We start from the raw sequence: 21873 nt of genomic DNA on the forward strand, positions 1-21873 counted from the left end.
TCGAGTGCATTTCACCACGAACTTTACGCCTTTTGCGAGTGAGCACGTGCCCAAAACATTAACCGTAACGATCGGATTCCCGTCCAACGTCGGACAGTTTCCCGAGCAGCAAAAAAAAATTAAAAAGGAGGGGTGCAACACGAGGACTTCCCAGGAGGTCACCCATCCTAGTACTACTCTCGCCCAAGCACGCTTAACTTCGGAGTTCTGATGGGATCCGGTGCATTAGTGCTGGTATGATCGCACCCGTCAACCTTTGTGCTCGAATTCACTTTGTTCCTCCGTAGAGCTAATGAAAAAAAAATGCAAAAATGATCGCAGAAACGAAAGAAAAAAAGTATCGAGTGCATAGCACGTGCCCAAAACATTAACCGTAACGATCGGATTCCCGTCCAACGTCGGACAGTTTCCCGAGCAGCAAAAAAAAATTAAAAAGGAGGGGTGCAACACGAGGACTTCCCAGGAGGTCACCCATCCTAGTACTACTCTCGCCCAAGCACGCTTAACTTCGGAGTTCTGATGGGATCCGGTGCATTAGTGCTGGTATGATCGCACCCGTCAACCTTTGTGCTCGAATTCACTTTGTTCCTCCGTAGAGCTAATGAAAAAAAATGCAAAAATGATCGCAGAAACGAAAGAAAAAAAGTATCGAGTGCATAGCACGTGCCCAAAACATTAACCGTAACGATCGGATTCCCGTCCAACGTCGGACAGTTTCCCGAGCAGCAAAAAAAATTAAAAAGGAGGGGTGCAACACGAGGACTTCCCAGGAGGTCACCCATCCTAGTACTACTCTCGCCCAAGCACGCTTAACTTCGGAGTTCTGATGGGATCCGGTGCATTAGTGCTGGTATGATCGCACCCGTCAACCTTTGCGCTCGAATTCACTTTGTTCCTCCGTAGAGCTAATGAAAAAAAAATGCAAAAATGATCGCAGAAACGAAAGAAAAAAAGTATCGAGTGCATTTCACACGAACCTTACGCCTTTTGCGAGTGAGCACGTGCCCAAAACATTAACCGTAACGATCGGATTCCCGTCCAACGTCGGACAGTTTCCCGAGCAGCAAAAAAAAATTAAAAAGGAGGGGTGCAACACGAGGACTTCCCAGGAGGTCACCCATCCTAGTACTACTCTCGCCCAAGCACGCTTAACTTCGGAGTTCTGATGGGATCCGGTGCATTAGTGCTGGTATGATCGCACCCGTCAACCTTTGCGCTCGAATTCACTTTGTTCCTCCGTAGAGCTAATGAAAAAAAAATGCAAAAATGAGCGCAGAAACGAAAGAAAAAAAGTATCGAGTGCATTTCACCACGAACTTTACGCCTTTTGCGAGTGAGCACGTGCCCAAAACATTAACCGTAACGATCGGATTCCCGTCCAACGTCGGACAGTTTCCCGAGCAGCAAAAAAAAATTAAAAAGGAGGGGTGCAACACGAGGACTTCCCAGGAGGTCACCCATCCTAGTACTACTCTCGCCCAGCACGCTTAACTTCGGAGTTCTGATGGGATCCGGTGCATTAGTGCTGGTATGATCGCACCCGTCAACCTTTGCGCTCGAATTCACTTTGTTCCTCCGTAGAGCTAATGAAAAAAAAATGCAAAAATGAGCGCAGAAACGAAAGAAAAAAAGTATCGAGTGCATTTCACCACGAACTTTACGCCTTTTGCGAGTGAGCACGTGCCCAAAACATTAACCGTAACGATCGGATTCCCGTCCAACGTCGGACAGTTTCCCGAGCAGCAAAAAAAAATTAAAAAGGAGGGGTGCAACACGAGGACTTCCCAGGAGGTCACCCATCCTAGTACTACTCTCGCCCAAGCACGCTTAACTTCGGAGTTCTGATGGGATCCGGTGCATTAGTGCTGGTATGATCGCACCCGTCAACCTTTGTGCTCGAATTCACTTTGTTCCTCCGTAGAGCTAATGAAAAAAAAATGCAAAAATGATCGCAGAAACGAAAGAAAAAAAGTATCGAGTGCATTTCACACGAACCTTACGCCTTTTGCGAGTGAGCACGTGCCCAAAACATTAACCGTAACGATCGGATTCCCGTCCAACGTCGGACAGTTTCCCGAGCAGCAAAAAAAAATTAAAAAGGAGGGGTGCAACACGAGGACTTCCCAGGAGGTCACCCATCCTAGTACTACTCTCGCCCAAGCACGCTTAACTTCGGAGTTCTGATGGGATCCGGTGCATTAGTGCTGGTATGATCGCACCCGTCAACCTTTGCGCTCGAATTCACTTTGTTCCTCCGTAGAGCTAATGAAAAAAAAATGCAAAAATGATCGCAGAAACGAAAGAAAAAAAGTATCGAGTGCATTTCACAACGAACCTTACGCCTTTTGCGAGTGAGCACGTGCCCAAAACATTAACCGTAACGATCGGATTCCCGTCCAACGTCGGACAGTTTCCCGAGCAGCAAAAAAAAATTAAAAAGGAGGGGTGCAACACGAGGACTTCCCAGGAGGTCACCCATCCTAGTACTACTCTCGCCCAAGCACGCTTAACTTCGGAGTTCTGATGGGATCCGGTGCATTAGTGCTGGTATGATCGCACCCGTCAACCTTTGTGCTCGAATTCACTTTGTTCCTCCGTAGAGCTAATGAAAAAAAAATGCAAAAATGATCGCAGAAACGAAAGAAAAAAGTATCGAGTGCATTTCACACGAACTTACGCCTTTTGCGAGTGAGCACGTGCCCAAAACATTAACCGTAACGATCGGATTCCCGTCCAACGTCGGACAGTTTCCCGAGCAGCAAAAAAAAATTAAAAAGGAGGGGTGCAACACGAGGACTTCCCAGGAGGTCACCCATCCTAGTACTACTCTCGCCCAAGCACGCTTAACTTCGGAGTTCTGATGGGATCCGGTGCATTAGTGCTGGTATGATCGCACCCGTCAACCTTTGTGCTCGAATTCACTTTGTTCCTCCGTAGAGCTAATGAAAAAAAAATGCAAAAATGAGCGCAGAAACGAAAGAAAAAAAGTATCGAGTGCATTTCACCACGAACTTTACGCCTTTTGCGAGTGAGCACGTGCCCAAAACATTAACCGTAACGATCGGATTCCCGTCCAACGTCGGACAGTTTCCCGAGCAGCAAAAAAAAATTAAAAAGGAGGGGTGCAACACGAGGACTTCCCAGGAGGTCACCCATCCTAGTACTACTCTCGCCCAAGCACGCTTAACTTCGGAGTTCTGATGGGATCCGGTGCATTAGTGCTGGTATGATCGCACCCGTCAACCTTTGCGCTCGAATTCACTTTGTTCCTCCGTAGAGCTAATGAAAAAAAAATGCAAAAATGATCGCAGAAACGAAAGAAAAAAAGTATCGAGTGCATTTCACAACGAACCTTACGCCTTTTGCGAGTGAGCACGTGCCCAAAACATTAACCGTAACGATGGATTCCCGTCCAACGTCGGACAGTTTCCCGAGCAGCAAAAAAAAATTAAAAAGGAGGGGTGCAACACGAGGACTTCCCAGGAGGTCACCCATCCTAGTACTACTCTCGCCCAAGCACGCTTAACTTCGGAGTTCTGATGGGATCCGGTGCATTAGTGCTGGTATGATCGCACCCGTCAACCTTTGTGCTCGAATTCACTTTGTTCCTCCGTAGAGCTAATGAAAAAAAAATGCAAAAATGATCGCAGAAACGAAAGAAAAAAAGTATCGAGTGCATTTCACACGAACCTTACGCCTTTTGCGAGTGAGCACGTGCCCAAAACATTAACCGTAACGATCGGATTCCCGTCCAACGTCGGACAGTTTCCCGAGCAGCAAAAAAAAATTAAAAAGGAGGGGTGCAACACGAGGACTTCCCAGGAGGTCACCCATCCTAGTACTACTCTCGCCCAAGCACGCTTAACTTCGGAGTTCTGATGGGATCCGGTGCATTAGTGCTGGTATGATCGCACCCGTCAACCTTTGTGCTCGAATTCACTTTGTTCCTCCGTAGAGCTAATGAAAAAAAATGCAAAAATGATCGCAGAAACGAAAGAAAAAAAGTATCGAGTGCATAGCACGTGCCCAAAACATTAACCGTAACGATCGGATTCCCGTCCAACGTCGGACAGTTTCCCGAGCAGCAAAAAAAAATTAAAAAGGAGGGGTGCAACACGAGGACTTCCCAGGAGGTCACCCATCCTAGTACTACTCTCGCCCAAGCACGCTTAACTTCGGAGTTCTGATGGGATCCGGTGCATTAGTGCTGGTATGATCGCACCCGTCAACCTTTGTGCTCGAATTCACTTTGTTCCTCCGTAGAGCTAATGAAAAAAAAATGCAAAAATGATCGCAGAAACGAAAGAAAAAAAGTATCGAGTGCATAGCACGTGCCCAAAACATTAACCGTAACGATCGGATTCCCGTCCAACGTCGGACAGTTTCCCGAGCAGCAAAAAAAAATTAAAAAGGAGGGGTGCAACACGAGGACTTCCCAGGAGGTCACCCATCCTAGTACTACTCTCGCCCAAGCACGCTTAACTTCGGAGTTCTGATGGGATCCGGTGCATTAGTGCTGGTATGATCGCACCCGTCAACCTTTGCGCTCGAATTCACTTTGTTCCTCCGTAGAGCTAATGAAAAAAAAATGCAAAAATGAGCGCAGAAACGAAAGAAAAAAAGTATCGAGTGCATTTCACCACGAACTTTACGCCTTTTGCGAGTGAGCACGTGCCCAAAACATTAACCGTAACGATCGGATTCCCGTCCAACGTCGGACAGTTTCCCGAGCAGCAAAAAAAAATTAAAAAGGAGGGGTGCAACACGAGGACTTCCCAGGAGGTCACCCATCCTAGTACTACTCTCGCCCAAGCACGCTTAACTTCGGAGTTCTGATGGGATCCGGTGCATTAGTGCTGGTATGATCGCACCCGTCAACCTTTGCGCTCGAATTCACTTTGTTCCTCCGTAGAGCTAATGAAAAAAAAATGCAAAAATGAGCGCAGAAACGAAAGAAAAAAAGTATCGAGTGCATTTCACCACGAACTTACGCCTTTTGCGAGTGAGCACGTGCCCAAAACATTAACCGTAACGATCGGATTCCCGTCCAACGTCGGACAGTTTCCCGAGCAGCAAAAAAAAATTAAAAAGGAGGGGTGCAACACGAGGACTTCCCAGGAGGTCACCCATCCTAGTACTACTCTCGCCCAAGCACGCTTAACTTCGGAGTTCTGATGGGATCCGGTGCATTAGTGCTGGTATGATCGCACCCGTCAACCTTTGTGCTCGAATTCACTTTGTTCCTCCGTAGAGCTAATGAAAAAAAAATGCAAAAATGATCGCAGAAACGAAAGAAAAAAAGTATCGAGTGCATTTCACACGAACTTACGCCTTTTGCGAGTGAGCACGTGCCCAAAACATTAACCGTAACGATCGGATTCCCGTCCAACGTCGGACAGTTTCCCGAGCAGCAAAAAAAAATTAAAAAGGAGGGGTGCAACACGAGGACTTCCCAGGAGGTCACCCATCTAGTACTACTCTCGCCCAAGCACGCTTAACTTCGGAGTTCTGATGGGATCCGGTGCATTAGTGCTGGTATGATCGCACCCGTCAACCTTTGTGCTCGAATTCACTTTGTTCCTCCGTAGAGCTAATGAAAAAAAAATGCAAAAATAATCGCAGAAACGAAAGAAAAAAAGTATCGAGTGCATTTCACAACGAACCTTACGCCTTTTGCGAGTGAGCACGTGCCCAAAACATTAACCGTAACGATGGGATTCCCGTCCAACGTCGGACAGTTTCCCGAGCAGCAAAAAAAAATTAAAAAGGAGGGGTGCAACACGAGGACTTCCCAGGAGGTCACCCATCCTAGTACTACTCTCGCCCAAGCACGCTTAACTTCGGAGTTCTGATGGGATCCGGTGCATTAGTGCTGGTATGATCGCACCCGTCAACCTTTGCGCTCGAATTCACTTTGTTCCTCCGTAGAGCTAATGAAAAAAAAATGCAAAAATGATCGCAGAAACGAAAGAAAAAAGTATCGAGTGCATTTCACAACGAACTTACGCCTTTTGCGAGTGAGCACGTGCCCAAAACATTAACCGTAACGATCGGATTCCCGTCCAACGTCGGACAGTTTCCCGAGCAGCAAAAAAAAATTAAAAAGGAGGGGTGCAACACGAGGACTTCCCAGGAGGTCACCCATCCTAGTACTACTCTCGCCCAAGCACGCTTAACTTCGGAGTTCTGATGGGATCCGGTGCATTAGTGCTGGTATGATCGCACCCGTCAACCTTTGCGCTCGAATTCACTTTGTTCCTCCGTAGAGCTAATGAAAAAAAAATGCAAAAATGAGCGCAGAAACGAAAGAAAAAAGTATCGAGTGCATTTCACCACGAACTTTACGCCTTTTGCGAGTGAGCACGTGCCCAAAACATTAACCGTAACGATCGGATTCCCGTCCAACGTCGGACAGTTTCCCGAGCAGCAAAAAAAAATTAAAAAGGAGGGGTGCAACACGAGGACTTCCCAGGAGGTCACCCATCCTAGTACTACTCTCGCCCAAGCACGCTTAACTTCGGAGTTCTGATGGGATCCGGTGCATTAGTGCTGGTATGATCGCACCCGTCAACCTTTGTGCTCGAATTCACTTTGTTCCTCCGTAGAGCTAATGAAAAAAAAATGCAAAAATGAGCGCAGAAACGAAAGAAAAAAAGTATCGAGTGCATTTCACCACGAACTTTACGCCTTTTGCGAGTGAGCACGTGCCCAAAACATTAACCGTAACGATCGGATTCCCGTCCAACGTCGGACAGTTTCCCGAGCAGCAAAAAAAAATTAAAAAGGAGGGGTGCAACACGAGGACTTCCCAGGAGGTCACCCATCCTAGTACTACTCTCGCCCAAGCACGCTTAACTTCGGAGTTCTGATGGGATCCGGTGCATTAGTGCTGGTATGATCGCACCCGTCAACCTTTGTGCTCGAATTCACTTTGTTCCTCCGTAGAGCTAATGAAAAAAAATGCAAAAATGAGCGCAGAAACGAAAGAAAAAAAGTATCGAGTGCATTTCACAACGAACCTTACGCCTTTTGCGAGTGAGCACGTGCCCAAAACATTAACCGTAACGATCGGATTCCCGTCCAACGTCGGACAGTTTCCCGAGCAGCAAAAAAAAAATTAAAAAGGAGGGGTGCAACACGAGGACTTCCCAGGAGGTCACCCATCCTAGTACTACTCTCGCCCAAGCACGCTTAACTTCGGAGTTCTGATGGGATCCGGTGCATTAGTGCTGGTATGATCGCACCCGTCAACCTTTGCGCTCGAATTCACTTTGTTCCTCCGTAGAGCTAATGAAAAAAAAATGCAAAAATGATCGCAGAAACGAAAGAAAAAAAGTATCGAGTGCATTTCACAACGAACCTTACGCCTTTTGCGAGTGAGCACGTGCCCAAAACATTAACCGTAACGATGGATTCCCGTCCAACGTCGGACAGTTTCCCGAGCAGCAAAAAAAAATTAAAAAGGAGGGGTGCAACACGAGGACTTCCCAGGAGGTCACCCATCCTAGTACTACTCTCGCCCAAGCACGCTTAACTTCGGAGTTCTGATGGGATCCGGTGCATTAGTGCTGGTATGATCGCACCCGTCAACCTTTGTGCTCGAATTCACTTTGTTCCTCCGTAGAGCTAATGAAAAAAAAATGCAAAAATGATCGCAGAAACGAAAGAAAAAAGTATCGAGTGCATAGCACGTGCCCAAAACATTAACCGTAACGATCGGATTCCCGTCCAACGTCGGACAGTTTCCCGAGCAGCAAAAAAAAATTAAAAAGGAGGGGTGCAACACGAGGACTTCCCAGGAGGTCACCCATCCTAGTACTACTCTCGCCCAGCACGCTTAACTTCGGAGTTCTGATGGGATCCGGTGCATTAGTGCTGGTATGATCGCACCCGTCAACCTTTGCGCTCGAATTCACTTTGTTCCTCCGTAGAGCTAATGAAAAAAAAATGCAAAAATGAGCGCAGAAACGAAAGAAAAAAAGTATCGAGTGCATTTCACCACGAACTTTACGCCTTTTGCGAGTGAGCACGTGCCCAAAACATTAACCGTAACGATCGGATTCCCGTCCAACGTCGGACAGTTTCCCGAGCAGCAAAAAAAAATTAAAAAGGAGGGGTGCAACACGAGGACTTCCCAGGAGGTCACCCATCCTAGTACTACTCTCTCGCCCAAGCACGCTTAACTTCGGAGTTCTGATGGGATCCGGTGCATTAGTGCTGGTATGATCGCACCCGTCAACCTTTGTGCTCGAATTCACTTTGTTCCTCCGTAGAGCTAATGAAAAAAAAATGCAAAAATGATCGCAGAAACGAAAGAAAAAAAGTATCGAGTGCATAGCACGTGCCCAAAACATTAACCGTAACGATCGGATTCCCGTCCAACGTCGGACAGTTTCCCGAGCAGCAAAAAAAAATTAAAAAGGAGGGGTGCAACACGAGGACTTCCCAGGAGGTCACCCATCCTAGTACTACTCTCGCCCAAGCACGCTTAACTTCGGAGTTCTGATGGGATCCGGTGCATTAGTGCTGGTATGATCGCACCCGTCAACCTTTGTGCTCGAATTCACTTTGTTCCTCCGTAGAGCTAATGAAAAAAAAATGCAAAAATGATCGCAGAAACGAAAGAAAAAAAGTATCGAGTGCATAGCACGTGCCCAAAACATTAACCGTAACGATCGATTCCCGTCCAACGTCGGACAGTTTCCCGAGCAGCAAAAAAAAATTAAAAAGGAGGGGTGCAACACGAGGACTTCCCAGGAGGTCACCCATCCTAGTACTACTCTCGCCCAAGCACGCTTAACTTCGGAGTTCTGATGGGATCCGGTGCATTAGTGCTGGTATGATCGCACCCGTCAACCTTTGCGCTCGAATTCACTTTGTTCCTCCGTAGAGCTAATGAAAAAAAAATGCAAAAATGAGCGCAGAAACGAAAGAAAAAAAGTATCGAGTGCATTTCACACACGAACTTTACGCCTTTTGCGAGTGAGCACGTGCCCAAAACATTAACCGTAACGATCGGATTCCCGTCCAACGTCGGACAGTTTCCCGAGCAGCAAAAAAAAATTAAAAAGGAGGGGTGCAACACGAGGACTTCCCAGGAGGTCACCCATCCTAGTACTACTCTCGCCCAAGCACGCTTAACTTCGGAGTTCTGATGGGATCCGGTGCATTAGTGCTGGTATGATCGCACCCGTCAACCTTTGCGCTCGAATTCACTTTGTTCCTCCGTAGAGCTAATGAAAAAAAATGCAAAAATGAGCGCAGAAACGAAAGAAAAAAGTATCGAGTGCATTTCACCACGAACTTTACGCCTTTTGCGAGTGAGCACGTGCCCAAAACATTAACCGTAACGATGGATTCCCGTCCAACGTCGGACAGTTTCCCGAGCAGCAAAAAAAATTAAAAAGGAGGGGTGCAACACGAGGACTTCCCAGGAGGTCACCCATCCTAGTACTACTCTCGCCCAAGCACGCTTAACTTCGGAGTTCTGATGGGATCCGGTGCATTAGTGCTGGTATGATCGCACCCGTCAACCTTTGTGCTCGAATTCACTTTGTTCCTCCGTAGAGCTAATGAAAAAAAAATGCAAAAATGATCGCAGAAACGAAAGAAAAAAAGTATCGAGTGCATAGCACGTGCCCAAAACATTAACCGTAACGATCGGATTCCCGTCCAACGTCGGACAGTTTCCCGAGCAGCAAAAAAAAATTAAAAAGGAGGGGTGCAACACGAGGACTTCCCAGGAGGTCACCCATCCTAGTACTACTCTCGCCCAAGCACGCTTAACTTCGGAGTTCTGATGGGATCCGGTGCATTAGTGCTGGTATGATCGCACCCGTCAACCTTTGTGCTCGAATTCACTTTGTTCCTCCGTAGAGCTAATGAAAAAAAAATGCAAAAATGATCGCAGAAACGAAAGAAAAAAGTATCGAGTGCATAGCACGTGCCCAAAACATTAACCGTAACGATCGGATTCCCGTCCAACGTCGGACAGTTTCCCGAGCAGCAAAAAAAAATTAAAAAGGAGGGGTGCAACACGAGGACTTCCCAGGAGGTCACCCATCCTAGTACTACTCTCGCTCGCCCAAGCACGCTTAACTTCGGAGTTCTGATGGGATCCGGTGCATTAGTGCTGGTATGATCGCACCCGTCAACCTTTGCGCTCGAATTCACTTTGTTCCTCCGTAGAGCTAATGAAAAAAAATGCAAAAATGAGCGCAGAAACGAAAGAAAAAAAGTATCGAGTGCATTTCACCACGAACTTTACGCCTTTTGCGAGTGAGCACGTGCCCAAAACATTAACCGTAACGATCGGATTCCCGTCCAACGTCGGACAGTTTCCCGAGCAGCAAAAAAAAATTAAAAGGAGGGGTGCAACACGAGGACTTCCCAGGAGGTCACCCATCCTAGTACTACTCTCTCGCCCAAGCACGCTTAACTTCGGAGTTCTGATGGGATCCGGTGCATTAGTGCTGGTATGATCGCACCAGTCAACCTTTGTGCTCGAATTCACTTTGTTCCTCCGTAGAGCTAATGAAAAAAAAATGCAAAAATGATCGCAGAAACGAAAGAAAAAAGTATCGAGTGCATAGCACGTGCCCAAAACATTAACCGTAACGATCGGATTCCCGTCCAACGTCGGACAGTTTCCCGAGCAGCAAAAAAAAATTAAAAAGGAGGGGTGCAACACGAGGACTTCCCAGGAGGTCACCCATCCTAGTACTACTCTCGCCCAAGCACGCTTAACTTCGGAGTTCTGATGGGATCCGGTGCATTAGTGCTGGTATGATCGCACCCGTCAACCTTTGTGCTCGAATTCACTTTGTTCCTCCGTAGAGCTAATGAAAAAAAAATGCAAAAATGATCGCAGAAACGAAAGAAAAAAAGTATCGAGTGCATAGCACGTGCCCAAAACATTAACCGTAACGATCGGATTCCCGTCCAACGTCGGACAGTTTCCCGAGCAGCAAAAAAAAATTAAAAAGGAGGGGTGCAACACGAGGACTTCCCAGGAGGTCACCCATCCTAGTACTACTCTCGCCCAAGCACGCTTAACTTCGGAGTTCTGATGGGATCCGGTGCATTAGTGCTGGTATGATCGCACCCGTCAACCTTTGCGCTCGAATTCACTTTGTTCCTCCGTAGAGCTAATGAAAAAAAAATGCAAAAATGAGCGCAGAAACGAAAGAAAAAAAGTATCGAGTGCATTTCACCACGAACTTTACGCCTTTTGCGAGTGAGCACGTGCCCAAAACATTAACCGTAACGATCGGATTCCCGTCCAACGTCGGACAGTTTCCCGAGCAGCAAAAAAAAATTAAAAAGGAGGGGTGCAACACGAGGACTTCCCAGGAGGTCACCCATCCTAGTACTACTCTCGCCCAAGCACGCTTAACTTCGGAGTTCTGATGGGATCCGGTGCATTAGTGCTGGTATGATCGCACCCGTCAACCTTTGTGCTCGAATTCACTTTGTTCCTCCGTAGAGCTAATGAAAAAAAATGCAAAAATGATCGCAGAAACGAAAGAAAAAAAGTATCGAGTGCATAGCACGTGCCCAAAACATTAACCGTAACGATCGGATTCCCGTCCAACGTCGGACAGTTTCCCGAGCAGCAAAAAAAAATTAAAAAGGAGGGGTGCAACACGAGGACTTCCCAGGAGGTCACCCATCCTAGTACTACTCTCGCCCAAGCACGCTTAACTTCGGAGTTCTGATGGGATCCGGTGCATTAGTGCTGGTATGATCGCACCCGTCAACCTTTGTGCTCGAATTCACTTTGTTCCTCCGTAGAGCTAATGAAAAAAAAATGCAAAAATAATCGCAGAAACGAAAGAAAAAAAGTATCGAGTGCATAGCACGTGCCCAAAACATTAACCGTAACGATCGGATTCCCGTCCAACGTCGGACAGTTTCCCGAGCAGCAAAAAAAAATTAAAAAGGAGGGGTGCAACACGAGGACTTCCCAGGAGGTCACCCATCCTAGTACTACTCTCGCACCAGCACGCTTAACTTCGGAGTTCTGATGGGATCCGGTGCATTAGTGCTGGTATGATCGCACCCGTCAACCTTTGCGCTCGAATTCACTTTGTTTCTCCGTAGAGCTAATGAAAAAAAAAATGCAAAAATGAGCGCAGAAACGAAAGAAAAAAAGTATCGAGTGCATTTCACCACGAACTTTACGCCTTTTGCGAGTGAGCACGTGCCCAAAACATTAACCGTAACGATCGGATTCCCGTCCAACGTCGGACAGTTTCCGAGCAGCAAAAAAAAATTAAAAAGGAGGGGTGCAACACGAGGACTTCCCAGGAGGTCACCCATCCTAGTACTACTCTCGCCCAGCACGCTTAACTTCGGAGTTCTGATGGGATCCGGTGCATTAGTGCTGGTATGATCGCACCCGTCAACCTTTGCGCTCGAATTCACTTTGTTCCTCCGTAGAGCTAATGAAAAAAAATGCAAAAATGAGCGCAGAAACGAAAGAAAAAAAGTATCGAGTGCATTTCACAACGAACCTTACGCCTTTTGCGAGTGAGCACGTGCCCAAAACATTAACCGTAACGATGGATTCCCGTCCAACGTCGGACAGTTTCCCGAGCAGCAAAAAAAATTAAAAAGGAGGGGTGCAACACGAGGACTTCCCAGGAGGTCACCCATCCTAGTACTACTCTCGCCCAAGCACGCTTAACTTCGGAGTTCTGATGGGATCCGGTGCATTAGTGCAGGTATGATCGCACCAGTCAACCTTTGTGCTCGAATTCACTTTGTTCCTCCGTAGAGCTAATGAAAAAAAAATGCAAAAATGATCGCAGAAACGAAAGAAAAAAAGTATCGAGTGCATAGCACGTGCCCAAAACATTAACCGTAACGATCGGATTCCCGTCCAACGTCGGACAGTTTCCCGAGCAGCAAAAAAAAATTAAAAAGGAGGGGTGCAACACGAGGACTTCCCAGGAGGTCACCCATCCTAGTACTACTCTCGCCCAAGCACGCTTAACTTCGGAGTTCTGATGGGATCCGGTGCATTAGTGCTGGTATGATCGCACCCGTCAACCTTTGTGCTCGAATTCACTTTGTTCCTCCGTAGAGCTAATGAAAAAAAATGCAAAAATGATCGCAGAAACGAAAGAAAAAAAGTATCGAGTGCATAGCACGTGCCCAAAACATTAACCGTAACGATCGGATTCCCGTCCAACGTCGGACAGTTTCCCGAGCAGCAAAAAAAAATTAAAAAGGAGGGGTGCAACACGAGGACTTCCCAGGAGGTCACCCATCCTAGTACTACTCTCGCCCAAGCACGCTTAACTTCGGAGTTCTGATGGGATCCGGTGCATTAGTGCTGGTATGATCGCACCCGTCAACCTTTGTGCTCGAATTCACTTTGTTCCTCCGTAGAGCTAATGAAAAAAAATGCAAAAATGATCGCAGAAACGAAAGAAAAAAATCGAGTGCATAGCACGTGCCCAAAACATTAACCGTAACGATCGGATTCCCGTCCAACGTCGGACAGTTTCCCGAGCAGCAAAAAAAAATTAAAAAGGAGGGGTGCAACACGAGGACTTCCCAGGAGGTCACCCATCCTAGTACTACTCTCGCCCAAGCACGCTTAACTTCGGAGTTCTGATGGGATCCGGTGCATTAGTGCTGGTATGATCGCACCCGTCAACCTTTGCGCTCGAATTCACTTTGTTCCTCCGTAGAGCTAATGAAAAAAAAATGCAAAAATGAGCGCAGAAACGAAAGAAAAAAAGTATCGAGTGCATTTCACCACGAACTTTACGCCTTTTGCGAGTGAGCACGTGCCCAAAACATTAACCGTAACGATCGGATTCCCGTCCAACGTCGGACAGTTTCCCGAGCAGCAAAAAAAAATTAAAAAGGAGGGGTGCAACACGAGGACTTCCCAGGAGGTCACCCATCTAGTACTACTCTCGCCCAGCACGCTTAACTTCGGAGTTCTGATGGGATCCGGTGCATTAGTGCTGGTATGATCGCACCCGTCAACCTTTGCGCTCGAATTCACTTTGTTCCTCCGTAGAGCTAATGAAAAAAAATGCAAAAATGATCGCAGAAACGAAAGAAAAAAAGTATCGAGTGCATAGCACGTGCCCAAAACATTAACCGTAACGATCGGATTCCCGTCCAACGTCGGACAGTTTCCCGAGCAGCAAAAAAAAATTAAAAAGGAGGGGTGCAACACGAGGACTTCCCAGGAGGTCACCCATCCTAGTACTACTCTCGCCCAAGCACGCTTAACTTCGGAGTTCTGATGGGATCCGGTGCATTAGTGCTGGTATGATCGCACCCGTCAACCTTTGTGCTCGAATTCACTTTGTTCCTCCGTAGAGCTAATGAAAAAAAAATGCAAAAATGATCGCAGAAACGAAAGAAAAAAGTATCGAGTGCATAGCACGTGCCCAAAACATTAACCGTAACGATCGGATTCCCGTCCAACGTCGGACAGTTTCCCGAGCAGCAAAAAAAAATTAAAAAGGAGGGGTGCAACACGAGGACTTCCCAGGAGGTCACCCATCCTAGTACTACTCTCGCCCAAGCACGCTTAACTTCGGAGTTCTGATGGGATCCGGTGCATTAGTGCTGGTATGATCGCACCCGTCAACCTTTGCGCTCGAATTCACTTTGTTCCTCCGTAGAGCTAATGAAAAAAAATGCAAAAATGATCGCAGAAACGAAAGAAAAAAGTATCGAGTGCATAGCACGTGCCCAAAACATTAACCGTAACGATCGGATTCCCGTCCAACGTCGGACAGTTTCCCGAGCAGCAAAAAAAATTAAAAAGGAGGGGTGCAACACGAGGACTTCCCAGGAGGTCACCCATCCTAGTACTACTCTCGCCCAAGCACGCTTAACTTCGGAGTTCTGATGGGATCCGGTGCATTAGTGCTGGTATGATCGCACCCGTCAACCTTTGTGCTCGAATTCACTTTGTTCCTCCGTAGAGCTAATGAAAAAAAATGCAAAAATGATCGCAGAAACGAAAGAAAAAAAGTATCGAGTGCATAGCACGTGCCCAAAACATTAACCGTAACGATCGGATTCCCGTCCAACGTCGGACAGTTTCCCGAGCAGCAAAAAAAAATTAAAAAGGAGGGGTGCAACACGAGGACTTCCCAGGAGGTCACCCATCCTAGTACTACTCTCGCCCAAGCACGCTTAACTTCGGAGTTCTGATGGGATCCGGTGCATTAGTGCTGGTATGATCGCACCCGTCAACCTTTGTGCTCGAATTCACTTTGTTCCTCCGTAGAGCTAATGAAAAAAAAATGCAAAAATGATCGCAGAAACGAAAGAAAAAAGTATCGAGTGCATAGCACGTGCCCAAAACATTAACCGTAACGATCGGATTCCCGTCCAACGTCGGACAGTTTCCCGAGCAGCAAAAAAAATTAAAAAGGAGGGGTGCAACACGAGGACTTCCCAGGAGGTCACCCATCCTAGTACTACTCTCGCCCAAGCACGCTTAACTTCGGAGTTCTGATGGGATCCGGTGCATTAGTGCTGGTATGATCGCACCCGTCAACCTTTGTGCTCGAATTCACTTTGTTCCTCCGTAGAGCTAATGAAAAAAAAATGCAAAAATGATCGCAGAAACGAAAGAAAAAAAGTATCGAGTGCATAGCACGTGCCCAAAACATTAACCGTAACGATCGGATTCCCGTCCAACGTCGGACAGTTTCCCGAGCAGCAAAAAAAAAAAAAAGGAGGGGTGCAACACGAGGACTTCCCAGGAGGTCACCCATCCTAGTACTACTCTCTCGCCCAAGCACGCTTAACTTCGGAGTTCTGATGGGATCCGGTGCATTAGTGCTGGTATGATCGCACCCGTCAACCTTTGTGCTCGAATTCACTTTGTTCCTCCGTAGAGCTAATGAAAAAAAAATGCAAAAATGATCGCAGAAACGAAAGAAAAAAAGTATCGAGTGCATAGCACGTGCCCAAAACATTAACCGTAACGATCGGATTCCCGTCCAACGTCGGACAGTTTCCCGAGCAGCAAAAAAAAATTAAAAAGGAGGGGTGCAACACGAGGACTTCCCAGGAGGTCACCCATCCTAGTACTACTCTCGCCCAAGCACGCTTAACTTCGGAGTTCTGATGGGATCCGGTGCATTAGTGCTGGTATGATCGCACCAGTCAACCTTTGTGCTCGAATTCACTTTGTTCCTCCGTAGAGCTAATGAAAAAAAAATGCAAAAATGATCGCAGAAACGAAAGAAAAAAAGTATCGAGTGCATAGCACGTGCCCAAAACATTAACCGTAACGATCGGATTCCCGTCCAACGTCGGACAGTTTCCCGAGCAGCAAAAAAAATTAAAAAGGAGGGGTGCAACACGAGGACTTCCCAGGAGGTCACCCATCCTAGTACTACTCTCGCCCAAGCACGCTTAACTTCGGAGTTCTGATGGGATCCGGTGCATTAGTGCTGGTATGATCGCACCCGTCAACCTTTGCGCTCGAATTCACTTTGTTCCTCCGTAGAGCTAATGAAAAAAAAATGCAAAAATGATCGCAGAAACGAAAGAAAAAAAGTATCGAGTGCATAGCACGTGCCCAAAACATTAACCGTAACGATCGGATTCCCGTCCAACGTCGGACAGTTTCCCGAGCAGCAAAAAAAAATTAAAAAGGAGGGGTGCAACACGAGGACTTCCCAGGAGGTCACCCATCCTAGTACTACTCTCGCCCAAGCACGCTTAACTTCGGAGTTCTGATGGGATCCGGTGCATTAGTGCTGGTATGATCGCACCCGTCAACCTTTGCGCTCGAATTCACTTTGTTCCTCCGTAGAGCTAATGAAAAAAAAAATGCAAAAATGAGCGCAGAAACGAAAGAAAAAATTATCGAGTGCATTTCACCACGAACTTTACGCCTTTTGCGAGTGAGCACGTGCCCAAAACATTAACCGTAACGATCGGATTCCCGTCCAACGTCGGACAGTTTCCCGAGCAGCAAAAAAAAATTAAAAAGGAGGGGTGCAACACGAGGACTTCCCAGGAGGTCACCCATCCTAGTACTACTCTCGCCCAGCACGCTTAACTTCGGAGTTCTGATGGGATCCGGTGCATTAGTGCTGGTATGATCGCACCCGTCAACCTTTGCGCTCGAATTCACTTTGTTCCTCCGTAGAGCTAATGAAAAAAAAATGCAAAAATGAGCGCAGAAACGAAAGAAAAAAAGTATCGAGTGCATTTCACACGAACTTTACGCCTTTTGCGAGTGAGCACGTGCCCAAAACATTAACCGTAACGATGGATTCCCGTCCAACGTCGGACAGTTTCCCGAGCAGCAAAAAAAATTAAAAAGGAGGGGTGCAACACGAGGACTTCCCAGGAGGTCACCCATCCTAGTACTACTCTCTCGCCCAAGCACGCTTAACTTCGGAGTTCTGATGGGATCCGGTGCATTAGTGCTGGTATGATCGCACCCGTCAACCTTTGTGCTCGAATTCACTTTGTTCCTCCGTAGAGCTAATGAAAAAAAAATGCAAAAATGATCGCAGAAACGAAAGAAAAAAAGTATCGAGTGCATAGCACGTGCCCAAAACATTAACCGTAACGATCGGATTCCCGTCCAACGTCGGACAGTTTCCCGAGCAGCAAAAAAAAATTAAAAAGGAGGGGTGCAACACGAGGACTTCCCAGGAGGTCACCCATCCTAGTACTACTCTCGCCCAAGCACGCTTAACTTCGGAGTTCTGATGGGATCCGGTGCATTAGTGCTGGTATGATCGCACCCGTCAACCTTTGTGCTCGAATTCACTTTGTTCCTCCGTAGAGCTAATGAAAAAAAAATGCAAAAATGATCGCAGAAACGAAAGAAAAAAAGTATCGAGTGCATAGCACGTGCCCAAAACATTAACCGTAACGATCGGATTCCCGTCCAACGTCGGACAGTTTCCCGAGCAGCAAAAAAAAATTAAAAAGGAGGGGTGCAACACGAGGACTTCCCAGGAGGTCACCCATCCTAGTACTACTCTCGCCCAAGCACGCTTAACTTCGGAGTTCTGATGGGATCCGGTGCATTAGTGCTGGTATGATCGCACCCGTCAACCTTTGCGCTCGAATTCACTTTGTTCCTCCGTAGAGCTAATGAAAAAAAAATGCAAAAATGAGCGCAGAAACGAAAGAAAAAAGTATCGAGTGCATTTCACACACGAACTTTACGCCTTTTGCGAGTGAGCACGTGCCCAAAACATTAACCGTAACGATCGGATTCCCGTCCAACGTCGGACAGTTTCCCGAGCAAAAAAAAAATTAAAAAGGAGGGGTGCAACACGAGGACTTCCCAGGAGGTCACCCATCCTAGTACTACTCTCGCCCAAGCACGCTTAACTTCGGAGTTCTGATGGGATCCGGTGCATTAGTGCTGGTATGATCGCACCCGTCTCAACCTTTGTGCTCGAATTCACTTTGTTCCTCCGTAGAGCTAATGAAAAAAAATGCAAAAATGATCGCAGAAACGAAAGAAAAAAAGTATCGAGTGCATAACAAGTGCCCAAAACATTAACCCTAACGATGGGATTCCCGTCCAACGTCGGACAGTTTCCCGAGCAGCAAAAAAAAAAATTAAAAGGAGGGGTGCAACACGAGGACTTCCCAGGAGGTCACCCATCCTAGTACTACTCTCGCCCAAGCACGCTTAACTTCGGAGTTCTGATGGGATCCGGTGCATTAGTGCGGTATGATCGCACCCGTCAACCTTTGGCTCGAATTCACTTTGTTCCTCCGTAGAGCTAATGAAAAAAAATGCAAAATGATCGCAGAACGAAAGAAAAAAGTATCGAGTGCATAGCACGTGCCCAAAACATTACCGTAACGATCGGATTCCCGTCCAACGTCGGACAGTTTCCCGAGCAGCAAAAAAAAATTAAAAAGGAGGGGTGCAACACGAGGACTTCCCAGGAGGTCACCCATCCTAGTACTACTCTCGCCCAAGCACGCTTAACTTCGGAGTTCTGATGGGATCCGGTGCATTAGTGCTGGTATGATCGCACCCGTCAACCTTTGTGCTCGAATTCACTTTGTTCCTCCGTAGAGCTAATGAAAAAAAAATGCAAAAATGAATCGCAGAAACGAAAGAAAAAAGTATCGAGTGCATAGCACGTGCCCAAAACATTAACCGTAACGATCGGATTCCCGTCCAACGTCGACAGTTTCCCGAGCAGCAAAAAAAAATTAAAAGGAGGGTGCAACACGAGGACTTCCCAGGAGGTCACCCATCCTAGTACTACTCTCGCCCAAGCACGCTTAACTTCGGAGTTCTGATGGGATCCGGTGCATTAGTGCTGGTATGATCGCACCCGTCAACCTTTGCGCTCGAATTCACTTTGTTTCTCCGTAGAGCTAATGAAAAAAAAATGCAAAAATGAGCGCAGAAACGAAAGAAAAAAAGTATCGAGTGCATTTCACCACGAACTTTACGCCTTTTGCGAGTGAGCACGTGCCCAAAACATTAACCGTAACGATCGGATTCCCGTCCAACGTCGGACAGTTTCCCGAGCAGCAAAAAAAAATTAAAAAGGAGGGGTGCAACACGAGGACTTCCCAGGAGGTCACCCATCCTAGTACTACTCTCGCCCAAGCACGCTTAACTTCGGAGTTCTGATGGGATCCGGTGCATTAGTGCTGGTATGATCGCACCCGTCAACCTTTGCGCTCGAATTCACTTTGTTCCTCCGTAGAGCTAATGAAAAAAAAATGCAAAAATGAGCGCAGAAACGAAAGAAAAAAAGTATCGAGTGCATAGCACGTGCCCAAACATTAACCGTAACGATCGGATTCCCGTCCAACGTCGGACAGTTTCCCGAGCAGCAAAAAAAAATTAAAAAGGAGGGGTGCAACACGAGGACTTCCCAGGAGGTCACCCATCCTAGTACTACTCTCGCCCAAGCACGCTTAACTTCGGAGTTCTGATGGGATCCGGTGCATTAGTGCTGGTATGATCGCACCCGTCAACCTTTGTGCGCTCGAATTCACTTTGTTTTCCCGTAGAGCTAATGAAAAAAAAATGCAAAATGATCGCAAAACGAAAGAAAAAAAGTATCGAGTGCATTTCACAACGAACTTTACGCCTTTGCGAGTGAGCACGTGCCCAAAACATTAACCGTAACGATCGGATTCCCGTCCAACGTCGGACAGTTTCCCGAGCAGCAAAAAAAAAATTAAAAAGGAGGGTGCAACACGGACTTCCCAGGAGGTCACCCATCCTAGTACTACTCTCGCCCAAGCACGCTTAACTTCGGAGTTCTGATGGGATCCGTGCATTAGTGCTGGTATGATCGCACCAGTCAACCTTTGTGCTCGAATTCACTTTGTTCCTCCGTAGAGCTAATGAAAAAAAAATGCAAAAATATCGCAGAAACGAAAGAAAAAAAGTATCGAGTGCATAGCACGTGCCCAAAACATTACCGTAACGATGGATTCCCGTCCAACGTCGGACAGTTTCCCGAGCAGCAAAAAAAAATTAAAAGGAGGGGTGCAACACGAGGACTTCCCAGGAGGTCACCCATCCTAGTACTACTCTCGCCCAGCACGCTTAACTTCGGAGTTCTGATGGGATCCGGTGCATTAGTGCTGTATGATCGCACCCGTCAACCTTTGCGCTCGAATTCACTTTGTTCCTCCGTAGAGCTAATGAAAAAAAAATGCAAAAATGAGCGCAGAAACGAAAGAAAAAAAGTATCGAGTGCATAGCCAGGCGTGCCCAAAACATTAACCGTAACGATCGATTCCCGTCCAACGTCGGACAGTTTCCCGAGCAGCAAAAAAAAATTAAAAAGGAGGGGTGCAACACGAGGACTTCCCAGGAGGTCACCCATCCTAGTACTACTCTCGCCCAAGCACGCTTAACTTCGGAGTTCTGATGGGATCCGGTGCATTAGTGCTGGTATGATCGCACCCGTCAACCTTTGTGCTCGAATTCACTTTGTTCCTCCGTAGAGCTAATGAAAAAAAAATGCAAAAATGATCGCAGAAACGAAAGAAAAAAGTATCGAGTGCATAGCACGTGCCCAAAACATTAACCGTAACGATCGGATTCCCGTCCAACGTCGGACAGTTTCCCGAGCAGCAAAAAAAATTAAAAAGGGGGGGCAACACGAGGACTTCCCAGGAGGTCACCCATCCTAGTACTACTCTCGCCCAGCACGCTTAACTTCGGAGTTCTGATGGGATCCGGTGCATTAGTGCTGGTATGATCGCACCCGTCAACCTTTGCGCTCGAATTCACTTTGTTCCTCCGTAGAGCTAATGAAAAAAAAATGCAAAAATGAGCGCAGAAACGAAAGAAAAAAGTATCGAGTGCATTTCACCACAACTTTACGCCTTTTGCGAGTGAGCACGTGCCCAAAACATTAACCGTAACGATCGATTCCCGTCCAACGTCGGACAGTTTCCCGAGCAGCAAAAAAAAATTAAAAAGGAGGGGTGCAACACGAGGACTTCCCAGGAGGTCACCCATTCTAGTACTACTCTCGCCCAAGCACGCTTAACTTCGGAGTTCTGATGGGATCCGGTGCATTAGTGCTGGTATGATCGCACCCGTCAACCTTTGCGCTCGAATTCACTTTGTTCCTCCGTAGAGCTAATGAAAAAAAAATGCAAAAATGATCGCAGAAACGAAAGAAAAAAAGTATCGAGTGCATTTCACAACGAACCTTACGCCTTTGCGAGTGAGCACGTGCCCAAAACATTAACCGTAACGAGGGATTCCCGTCCAACGTCGGACAGTTTTCCCGAGCATAAAAAAAATTAAAAGGAGGGGTGCAACACGAGGACTTCCCAGGAGGTCACCCATCCTAGTACTACTCTCGCCCAGCACGCTTAACTTCGGAGTTCTGATGGGATCCGGTG

At 47.0% G+C, this 21873-nt stretch overlaps 67 non-coding genes and 1 pseudogene across 67 annotated transcripts; all 68 read right to left on the reverse strand.

Annotated features, from left to right (window-relative positions):
- Positions 1-129: 129 nt before the first annotated feature.
- On the reverse strand, positions 130-248 carry LOC116191429. The gene has a single exon (XR_004153529.1). It is a non-coding gene; the product is annotated as a 5S ribosomal RNA (ribosomal RNA).
- Positions 249-438: 190 nt separating this feature from the next.
- Positions 439-557, reverse strand: LOC116191430. Its single transcript, XR_004153530.1, has one exon. It is a non-coding gene; the product is annotated as a 5S ribosomal RNA (ribosomal RNA).
- A 188-nt stretch (positions 558-745) lies between these two features.
- Positions 746-864, reverse strand: LOC116191431. Its single transcript, XR_004153531.1, has one exon. It is a non-coding gene; the product is annotated as a 5S ribosomal RNA (ribosomal RNA).
- Positions 865-1084: 220 nt separating this feature from the next.
- LOC116191432 lies at positions 1085-1203 on the reverse strand. The gene has a single exon (XR_004153533.1). It is a non-coding gene; the product is annotated as a 5S ribosomal RNA (ribosomal RNA).
- Positions 1204-1424: 221 nt separating this feature from the next.
- On the reverse strand, positions 1425-1542 carry LOC116191384. The gene has a single exon (XR_004153481.1). It is a non-coding gene; the product is annotated as a 5S ribosomal RNA (ribosomal RNA).
- Positions 1543-1763: 221 nt separating this feature from the next.
- Positions 1764-1882, reverse strand: LOC116191433. The gene has a single exon (XR_004153534.1). It is a non-coding gene; the product is annotated as a 5S ribosomal RNA (ribosomal RNA).
- A 220-nt stretch (positions 1883-2102) lies between these two features.
- LOC116191434 lies at positions 2103-2221 on the reverse strand. The gene has a single exon (XR_004153535.1). It is a non-coding gene; the product is annotated as a 5S ribosomal RNA (ribosomal RNA).
- A 221-nt stretch (positions 2222-2442) lies between these two features.
- Positions 2443-2561, reverse strand: LOC116191435. Its single transcript, XR_004153536.1, has one exon. It is a non-coding gene; the product is annotated as a 5S ribosomal RNA (ribosomal RNA).
- Positions 2562-2779: 218 nt separating this feature from the next.
- Positions 2780-2898, reverse strand: LOC116191436. The gene has a single exon (XR_004153537.1). It is a non-coding gene; the product is annotated as a 5S ribosomal RNA (ribosomal RNA).
- A 221-nt stretch (positions 2899-3119) lies between these two features.
- On the reverse strand, positions 3120-3238 carry LOC116191438. Its single transcript, XR_004153538.1, has one exon. It is a non-coding gene; the product is annotated as a 5S ribosomal RNA (ribosomal RNA).
- Positions 3239-3458: 220 nt separating this feature from the next.
- On the reverse strand, positions 3459-3577 carry LOC116191440. Its single transcript, XR_004153540.1, has one exon. It is a non-coding gene; the product is annotated as a 5S ribosomal RNA (ribosomal RNA).
- A 220-nt stretch (positions 3578-3797) lies between these two features.
- On the reverse strand, positions 3798-3916 carry LOC116191441. The gene has a single exon (XR_004153541.1). It is a non-coding gene; the product is annotated as a 5S ribosomal RNA (ribosomal RNA).
- A 189-nt stretch (positions 3917-4105) lies between these two features.
- Positions 4106-4224, reverse strand: LOC116191442. Its single transcript, XR_004153542.1, has one exon. It is a non-coding gene; the product is annotated as a 5S ribosomal RNA (ribosomal RNA).
- A 190-nt stretch (positions 4225-4414) lies between these two features.
- LOC116191443 lies at positions 4415-4533 on the reverse strand. The gene has a single exon (XR_004153543.1). It is a non-coding gene; the product is annotated as a 5S ribosomal RNA (ribosomal RNA).
- A 221-nt stretch (positions 4534-4754) lies between these two features.
- On the reverse strand, positions 4755-4873 carry LOC116191444. Its single transcript, XR_004153544.1, has one exon. It is a non-coding gene; the product is annotated as a 5S ribosomal RNA (ribosomal RNA).
- Positions 4874-5093: 220 nt separating this feature from the next.
- Positions 5094-5212, reverse strand: LOC116191445. Its single transcript, XR_004153545.1, has one exon. It is a non-coding gene; the product is annotated as a 5S ribosomal RNA (ribosomal RNA).
- Positions 5213-5431: 219 nt separating this feature from the next.
- On the reverse strand, positions 5432-5549 carry LOC116191368. The gene has a single exon (XR_004153466.1). It is a non-coding gene; the product is annotated as a 5S ribosomal RNA (ribosomal RNA).
- Positions 5550-5770: 221 nt separating this feature from the next.
- Positions 5771-5889, reverse strand: LOC116191446. The gene has a single exon (XR_004153546.1). It is a non-coding gene; the product is annotated as a 5S ribosomal RNA (ribosomal RNA).
- A 219-nt stretch (positions 5890-6108) lies between these two features.
- LOC116191447 lies at positions 6109-6227 on the reverse strand. Its single transcript, XR_004153547.1, has one exon. It is a non-coding gene; the product is annotated as a 5S ribosomal RNA (ribosomal RNA).
- A 220-nt stretch (positions 6228-6447) lies between these two features.
- On the reverse strand, positions 6448-6566 carry LOC116191448. Its single transcript, XR_004153548.1, has one exon. It is a non-coding gene; the product is annotated as a 5S ribosomal RNA (ribosomal RNA).
- Positions 6567-6787: 221 nt separating this feature from the next.
- On the reverse strand, positions 6788-6906 carry LOC116191449. The gene has a single exon (XR_004153549.1). It is a non-coding gene; the product is annotated as a 5S ribosomal RNA (ribosomal RNA).
- Positions 6907-7127: 221 nt separating this feature from the next.
- On the reverse strand, positions 7128-7246 carry LOC116191451. The gene has a single exon (XR_004153551.1). It is a non-coding gene; the product is annotated as a 5S ribosomal RNA (ribosomal RNA).
- A 220-nt stretch (positions 7247-7466) lies between these two features.
- Positions 7467-7585, reverse strand: LOC116191452. The gene has a single exon (XR_004153552.1). It is a non-coding gene; the product is annotated as a 5S ribosomal RNA (ribosomal RNA).
- Positions 7586-7774: 189 nt separating this feature from the next.
- Positions 7775-7892, reverse strand: LOC116191385. The gene has a single exon (XR_004153482.1). It is a non-coding gene; the product is annotated as a 5S ribosomal RNA (ribosomal RNA).
- Positions 7893-8113: 221 nt separating this feature from the next.
- LOC116191370 lies at positions 8114-8234 on the reverse strand. The gene has a single exon (XR_004153468.1). It is a non-coding gene; the product is annotated as a 5S ribosomal RNA (ribosomal RNA).
- Positions 8235-8424: 190 nt separating this feature from the next.
- Positions 8425-8543, reverse strand: LOC116191454. Its single transcript, XR_004153553.1, has one exon. It is a non-coding gene; the product is annotated as a 5S ribosomal RNA (ribosomal RNA).
- A 189-nt stretch (positions 8544-8732) lies between these two features.
- On the reverse strand, positions 8733-8851 carry LOC116191455. The gene has a single exon (XR_004153554.1). It is a non-coding gene; the product is annotated as a 5S ribosomal RNA (ribosomal RNA).
- A 222-nt stretch (positions 8852-9073) lies between these two features.
- LOC116191456 lies at positions 9074-9192 on the reverse strand. Its single transcript, XR_004153555.1, has one exon. It is a non-coding gene; the product is annotated as a 5S ribosomal RNA (ribosomal RNA).
- Positions 9193-9409: 217 nt separating this feature from the next.
- LOC116191323 lies at positions 9410-9528 on the reverse strand. The gene has a single exon (XR_004153423.1). It is a non-coding gene; the product is annotated as a 5S ribosomal RNA (ribosomal RNA).
- A 190-nt stretch (positions 9529-9718) lies between these two features.
- On the reverse strand, positions 9719-9837 carry LOC116191324. The gene has a single exon (XR_004153424.1). It is a non-coding gene; the product is annotated as a 5S ribosomal RNA (ribosomal RNA).
- Positions 9838-10026: 189 nt separating this feature from the next.
- Positions 10027-10149, reverse strand: LOC116191401. The gene has a single exon (XR_004153498.1). It is a non-coding gene; the product is annotated as a 5S ribosomal RNA (ribosomal RNA).
- Positions 10150-10368: 219 nt separating this feature from the next.
- LOC116191399 lies at positions 10369-10489 on the reverse strand. Its single transcript, XR_004153496.1, has one exon. It is a non-coding gene; the product is annotated as a 5S ribosomal RNA (ribosomal RNA).
- Positions 10490-10678: 189 nt separating this feature from the next.
- On the reverse strand, positions 10679-10797 carry LOC116191325. The gene has a single exon (XR_004153425.1). It is a non-coding gene; the product is annotated as a 5S ribosomal RNA (ribosomal RNA).
- Positions 10798-10987: 190 nt separating this feature from the next.
- On the reverse strand, positions 10988-11106 carry LOC116191326. Its single transcript, XR_004153426.1, has one exon. It is a non-coding gene; the product is annotated as a 5S ribosomal RNA (ribosomal RNA).
- Positions 11107-11327: 221 nt separating this feature from the next.
- Positions 11328-11446, reverse strand: LOC116191327. The gene has a single exon (XR_004153427.1). It is a non-coding gene; the product is annotated as a 5S ribosomal RNA (ribosomal RNA).
- A 189-nt stretch (positions 11447-11635) lies between these two features.
- Positions 11636-11754, reverse strand: LOC116191329. Its single transcript, XR_004153429.1, has one exon. It is a non-coding gene; the product is annotated as a 5S ribosomal RNA (ribosomal RNA).
- Positions 11755-11944: 190 nt separating this feature from the next.
- LOC116191369 lies at positions 11945-12063 on the reverse strand. The gene has a single exon (XR_004153467.1). It is a non-coding gene; the product is annotated as a 5S ribosomal RNA (ribosomal RNA).
- A 221-nt stretch (positions 12064-12284) lies between these two features.
- On the reverse strand, positions 12285-12402 carry LOC116191387. The gene has a single exon (XR_004153484.1). It is a non-coding gene; the product is annotated as a 5S ribosomal RNA (ribosomal RNA).
- A 218-nt stretch (positions 12403-12620) lies between these two features.
- Positions 12621-12739, reverse strand: LOC116191365. Its single transcript, XR_004153463.1, has one exon. It is a non-coding gene; the product is annotated as a 5S ribosomal RNA (ribosomal RNA).
- Positions 12740-12929: 190 nt separating this feature from the next.
- LOC116191330 lies at positions 12930-13048 on the reverse strand. Its single transcript, XR_004153430.1, has one exon. It is a non-coding gene; the product is annotated as a 5S ribosomal RNA (ribosomal RNA).
- A 189-nt stretch (positions 13049-13237) lies between these two features.
- On the reverse strand, positions 13238-13356 carry LOC116191331. Its single transcript, XR_004153431.1, has one exon. It is a non-coding gene; the product is annotated as a 5S ribosomal RNA (ribosomal RNA).
- Positions 13357-13542: 186 nt separating this feature from the next.
- Positions 13543-13661, reverse strand: LOC116191332. The gene has a single exon (XR_004153432.1). It is a non-coding gene; the product is annotated as a 5S ribosomal RNA (ribosomal RNA).
- Positions 13662-13882: 221 nt separating this feature from the next.
- On the reverse strand, positions 13883-13999 carry LOC116191406. The gene has a single exon (XR_004153503.1). It is a non-coding gene; the product is annotated as a 5S ribosomal RNA (ribosomal RNA).
- Positions 14000-14188: 189 nt separating this feature from the next.
- Positions 14189-14307, reverse strand: LOC116191333. Its single transcript, XR_004153433.1, has one exon. It is a non-coding gene; the product is annotated as a 5S ribosomal RNA (ribosomal RNA).
- A 189-nt stretch (positions 14308-14496) lies between these two features.
- Positions 14497-14615, reverse strand: LOC116191334. The gene has a single exon (XR_004153434.1). It is a non-coding gene; the product is annotated as a 5S ribosomal RNA (ribosomal RNA).
- Positions 14616-14802: 187 nt separating this feature from the next.
- On the reverse strand, positions 14803-14921 carry LOC116191335. The gene has a single exon (XR_004153435.1). It is a non-coding gene; the product is annotated as a 5S ribosomal RNA (ribosomal RNA).
- Positions 14922-15110: 189 nt separating this feature from the next.
- On the reverse strand, positions 15111-15229 carry LOC116191336. Its single transcript, XR_004153436.1, has one exon. It is a non-coding gene; the product is annotated as a 5S ribosomal RNA (ribosomal RNA).
- Positions 15230-15417: 188 nt separating this feature from the next.
- Positions 15418-15536, reverse strand: LOC116191337. The gene has a single exon (XR_004153437.1). It is a non-coding gene; the product is annotated as a 5S ribosomal RNA (ribosomal RNA).
- A 188-nt stretch (positions 15537-15724) lies between these two features.
- On the reverse strand, positions 15725-15845 carry LOC116191371. Its single transcript, XR_004153469.1, has one exon. It is a non-coding gene; the product is annotated as a 5S ribosomal RNA (ribosomal RNA).
- Positions 15846-16035: 190 nt separating this feature from the next.
- Positions 16036-16154, reverse strand: LOC116191361. Its single transcript, XR_004153459.1, has one exon. It is a non-coding gene; the product is annotated as a 5S ribosomal RNA (ribosomal RNA).
- Positions 16155-16343: 189 nt separating this feature from the next.
- Positions 16344-16462, reverse strand: LOC116191338. Its single transcript, XR_004153438.1, has one exon. It is a non-coding gene; the product is annotated as a 5S ribosomal RNA (ribosomal RNA).
- A 190-nt stretch (positions 16463-16652) lies between these two features.
- On the reverse strand, positions 16653-16771 carry LOC116191340. The gene has a single exon (XR_004153440.1). It is a non-coding gene; the product is annotated as a 5S ribosomal RNA (ribosomal RNA).
- A 221-nt stretch (positions 16772-16992) lies between these two features.
- On the reverse strand, positions 16993-17110 carry LOC116191388. Its single transcript, XR_004153485.1, has one exon. It is a non-coding gene; the product is annotated as a 5S ribosomal RNA (ribosomal RNA).
- Positions 17111-17328: 218 nt separating this feature from the next.
- Positions 17329-17449, reverse strand: LOC116191372. The gene has a single exon (XR_004153470.1). It is a non-coding gene; the product is annotated as a 5S ribosomal RNA (ribosomal RNA).
- Positions 17450-17639: 190 nt separating this feature from the next.
- Positions 17640-17758, reverse strand: LOC116191341. The gene has a single exon (XR_004153441.1). It is a non-coding gene; the product is annotated as a 5S ribosomal RNA (ribosomal RNA).
- Positions 17759-17948: 190 nt separating this feature from the next.
- On the reverse strand, positions 17949-18067 carry LOC116191342. Its single transcript, XR_004153442.1, has one exon. It is a non-coding gene; the product is annotated as a 5S ribosomal RNA (ribosomal RNA).
- Positions 18068-18286: 219 nt separating this feature from the next.
- LOC116191344 lies at positions 18287-18405 on the reverse strand. Its single transcript, XR_004153443.1, has one exon. It is a non-coding gene; the product is annotated as a 5S ribosomal RNA (ribosomal RNA).
- A 192-nt stretch (positions 18406-18597) lies between these two features.
- On the reverse strand, positions 18598-18715 carry LOC116191373. Its single transcript, XR_004153471.1, has one exon. It is a non-coding gene; the product is annotated as a 5S ribosomal RNA (ribosomal RNA).
- Positions 18716-18899: 184 nt separating this feature from the next.
- LOC116191345 lies at positions 18900-19018 on the reverse strand. The gene has a single exon (XR_004153444.1). It is a non-coding gene; the product is annotated as a 5S ribosomal RNA (ribosomal RNA).
- A 187-nt stretch (positions 19019-19205) lies between these two features.
- LOC116191353 lies at positions 19206-19324 on the reverse strand. The gene has a single exon (XR_004153452.1). It is a non-coding gene; the product is annotated as a 5S ribosomal RNA (ribosomal RNA).
- Positions 19325-19545: 221 nt separating this feature from the next.
- LOC116191346 lies at positions 19546-19664 on the reverse strand. Its single transcript, XR_004153445.1, has one exon. It is a non-coding gene; the product is annotated as a 5S ribosomal RNA (ribosomal RNA).
- Positions 19665-19853: 189 nt separating this feature from the next.
- LOC116191347 lies at positions 19854-19972 on the reverse strand. The gene has a single exon (XR_004153446.1). It is a non-coding gene; the product is annotated as a 5S ribosomal RNA (ribosomal RNA).
- Positions 19973-20192: 220 nt separating this feature from the next.
- LOC116191411 lies at positions 20193-20308 on the reverse strand. The gene has a single exon (XR_004153508.1). It is a non-coding gene; the product is annotated as a 5S ribosomal RNA (ribosomal RNA).
- Positions 20309-20494: 186 nt separating this feature from the next.
- LOC116191405 lies at positions 20495-20611 on the reverse strand. The gene has a single exon (XR_004153502.1). It is a non-coding gene; the product is annotated as a 5S ribosomal RNA (ribosomal RNA).
- Positions 20612-20803: 192 nt separating this feature from the next.
- LOC116191348 lies at positions 20804-20922 on the reverse strand. Its single transcript, XR_004153447.1, has one exon. It is a non-coding gene; the product is annotated as a 5S ribosomal RNA (ribosomal RNA).
- A 186-nt stretch (positions 20923-21108) lies between these two features.
- LOC116191402 lies at positions 21109-21226 on the reverse strand. Its single transcript, XR_004153499.1, has one exon. It is a non-coding gene; the product is annotated as a 5S ribosomal RNA (ribosomal RNA).
- A 218-nt stretch (positions 21227-21444) lies between these two features.
- Positions 21445-21563, reverse strand: LOC116191355. The gene has a single exon (XR_004153454.1). It is a non-coding gene; the product is annotated as a 5S ribosomal RNA (ribosomal RNA).
- A 217-nt stretch (positions 21564-21780) lies between these two features.
- Positions 21781-21873, reverse strand: LOC116191413 (annotated as a pseudogene; the record flags this gene model as incomplete).

This window comes from Punica granatum, unplaced genomic scaffold (assembly GCF_007655135.1).
Source record: "Punica granatum isolate Tunisia-2019 unplaced genomic scaffold, ASM765513v2 Contig00578, whole genome shotgun sequence".
NCBI classification, from domain to species: domain Eukaryota; kingdom Viridiplantae; phylum Streptophyta; class Magnoliopsida; order Myrtales; family Lythraceae; genus Punica; species Punica granatum.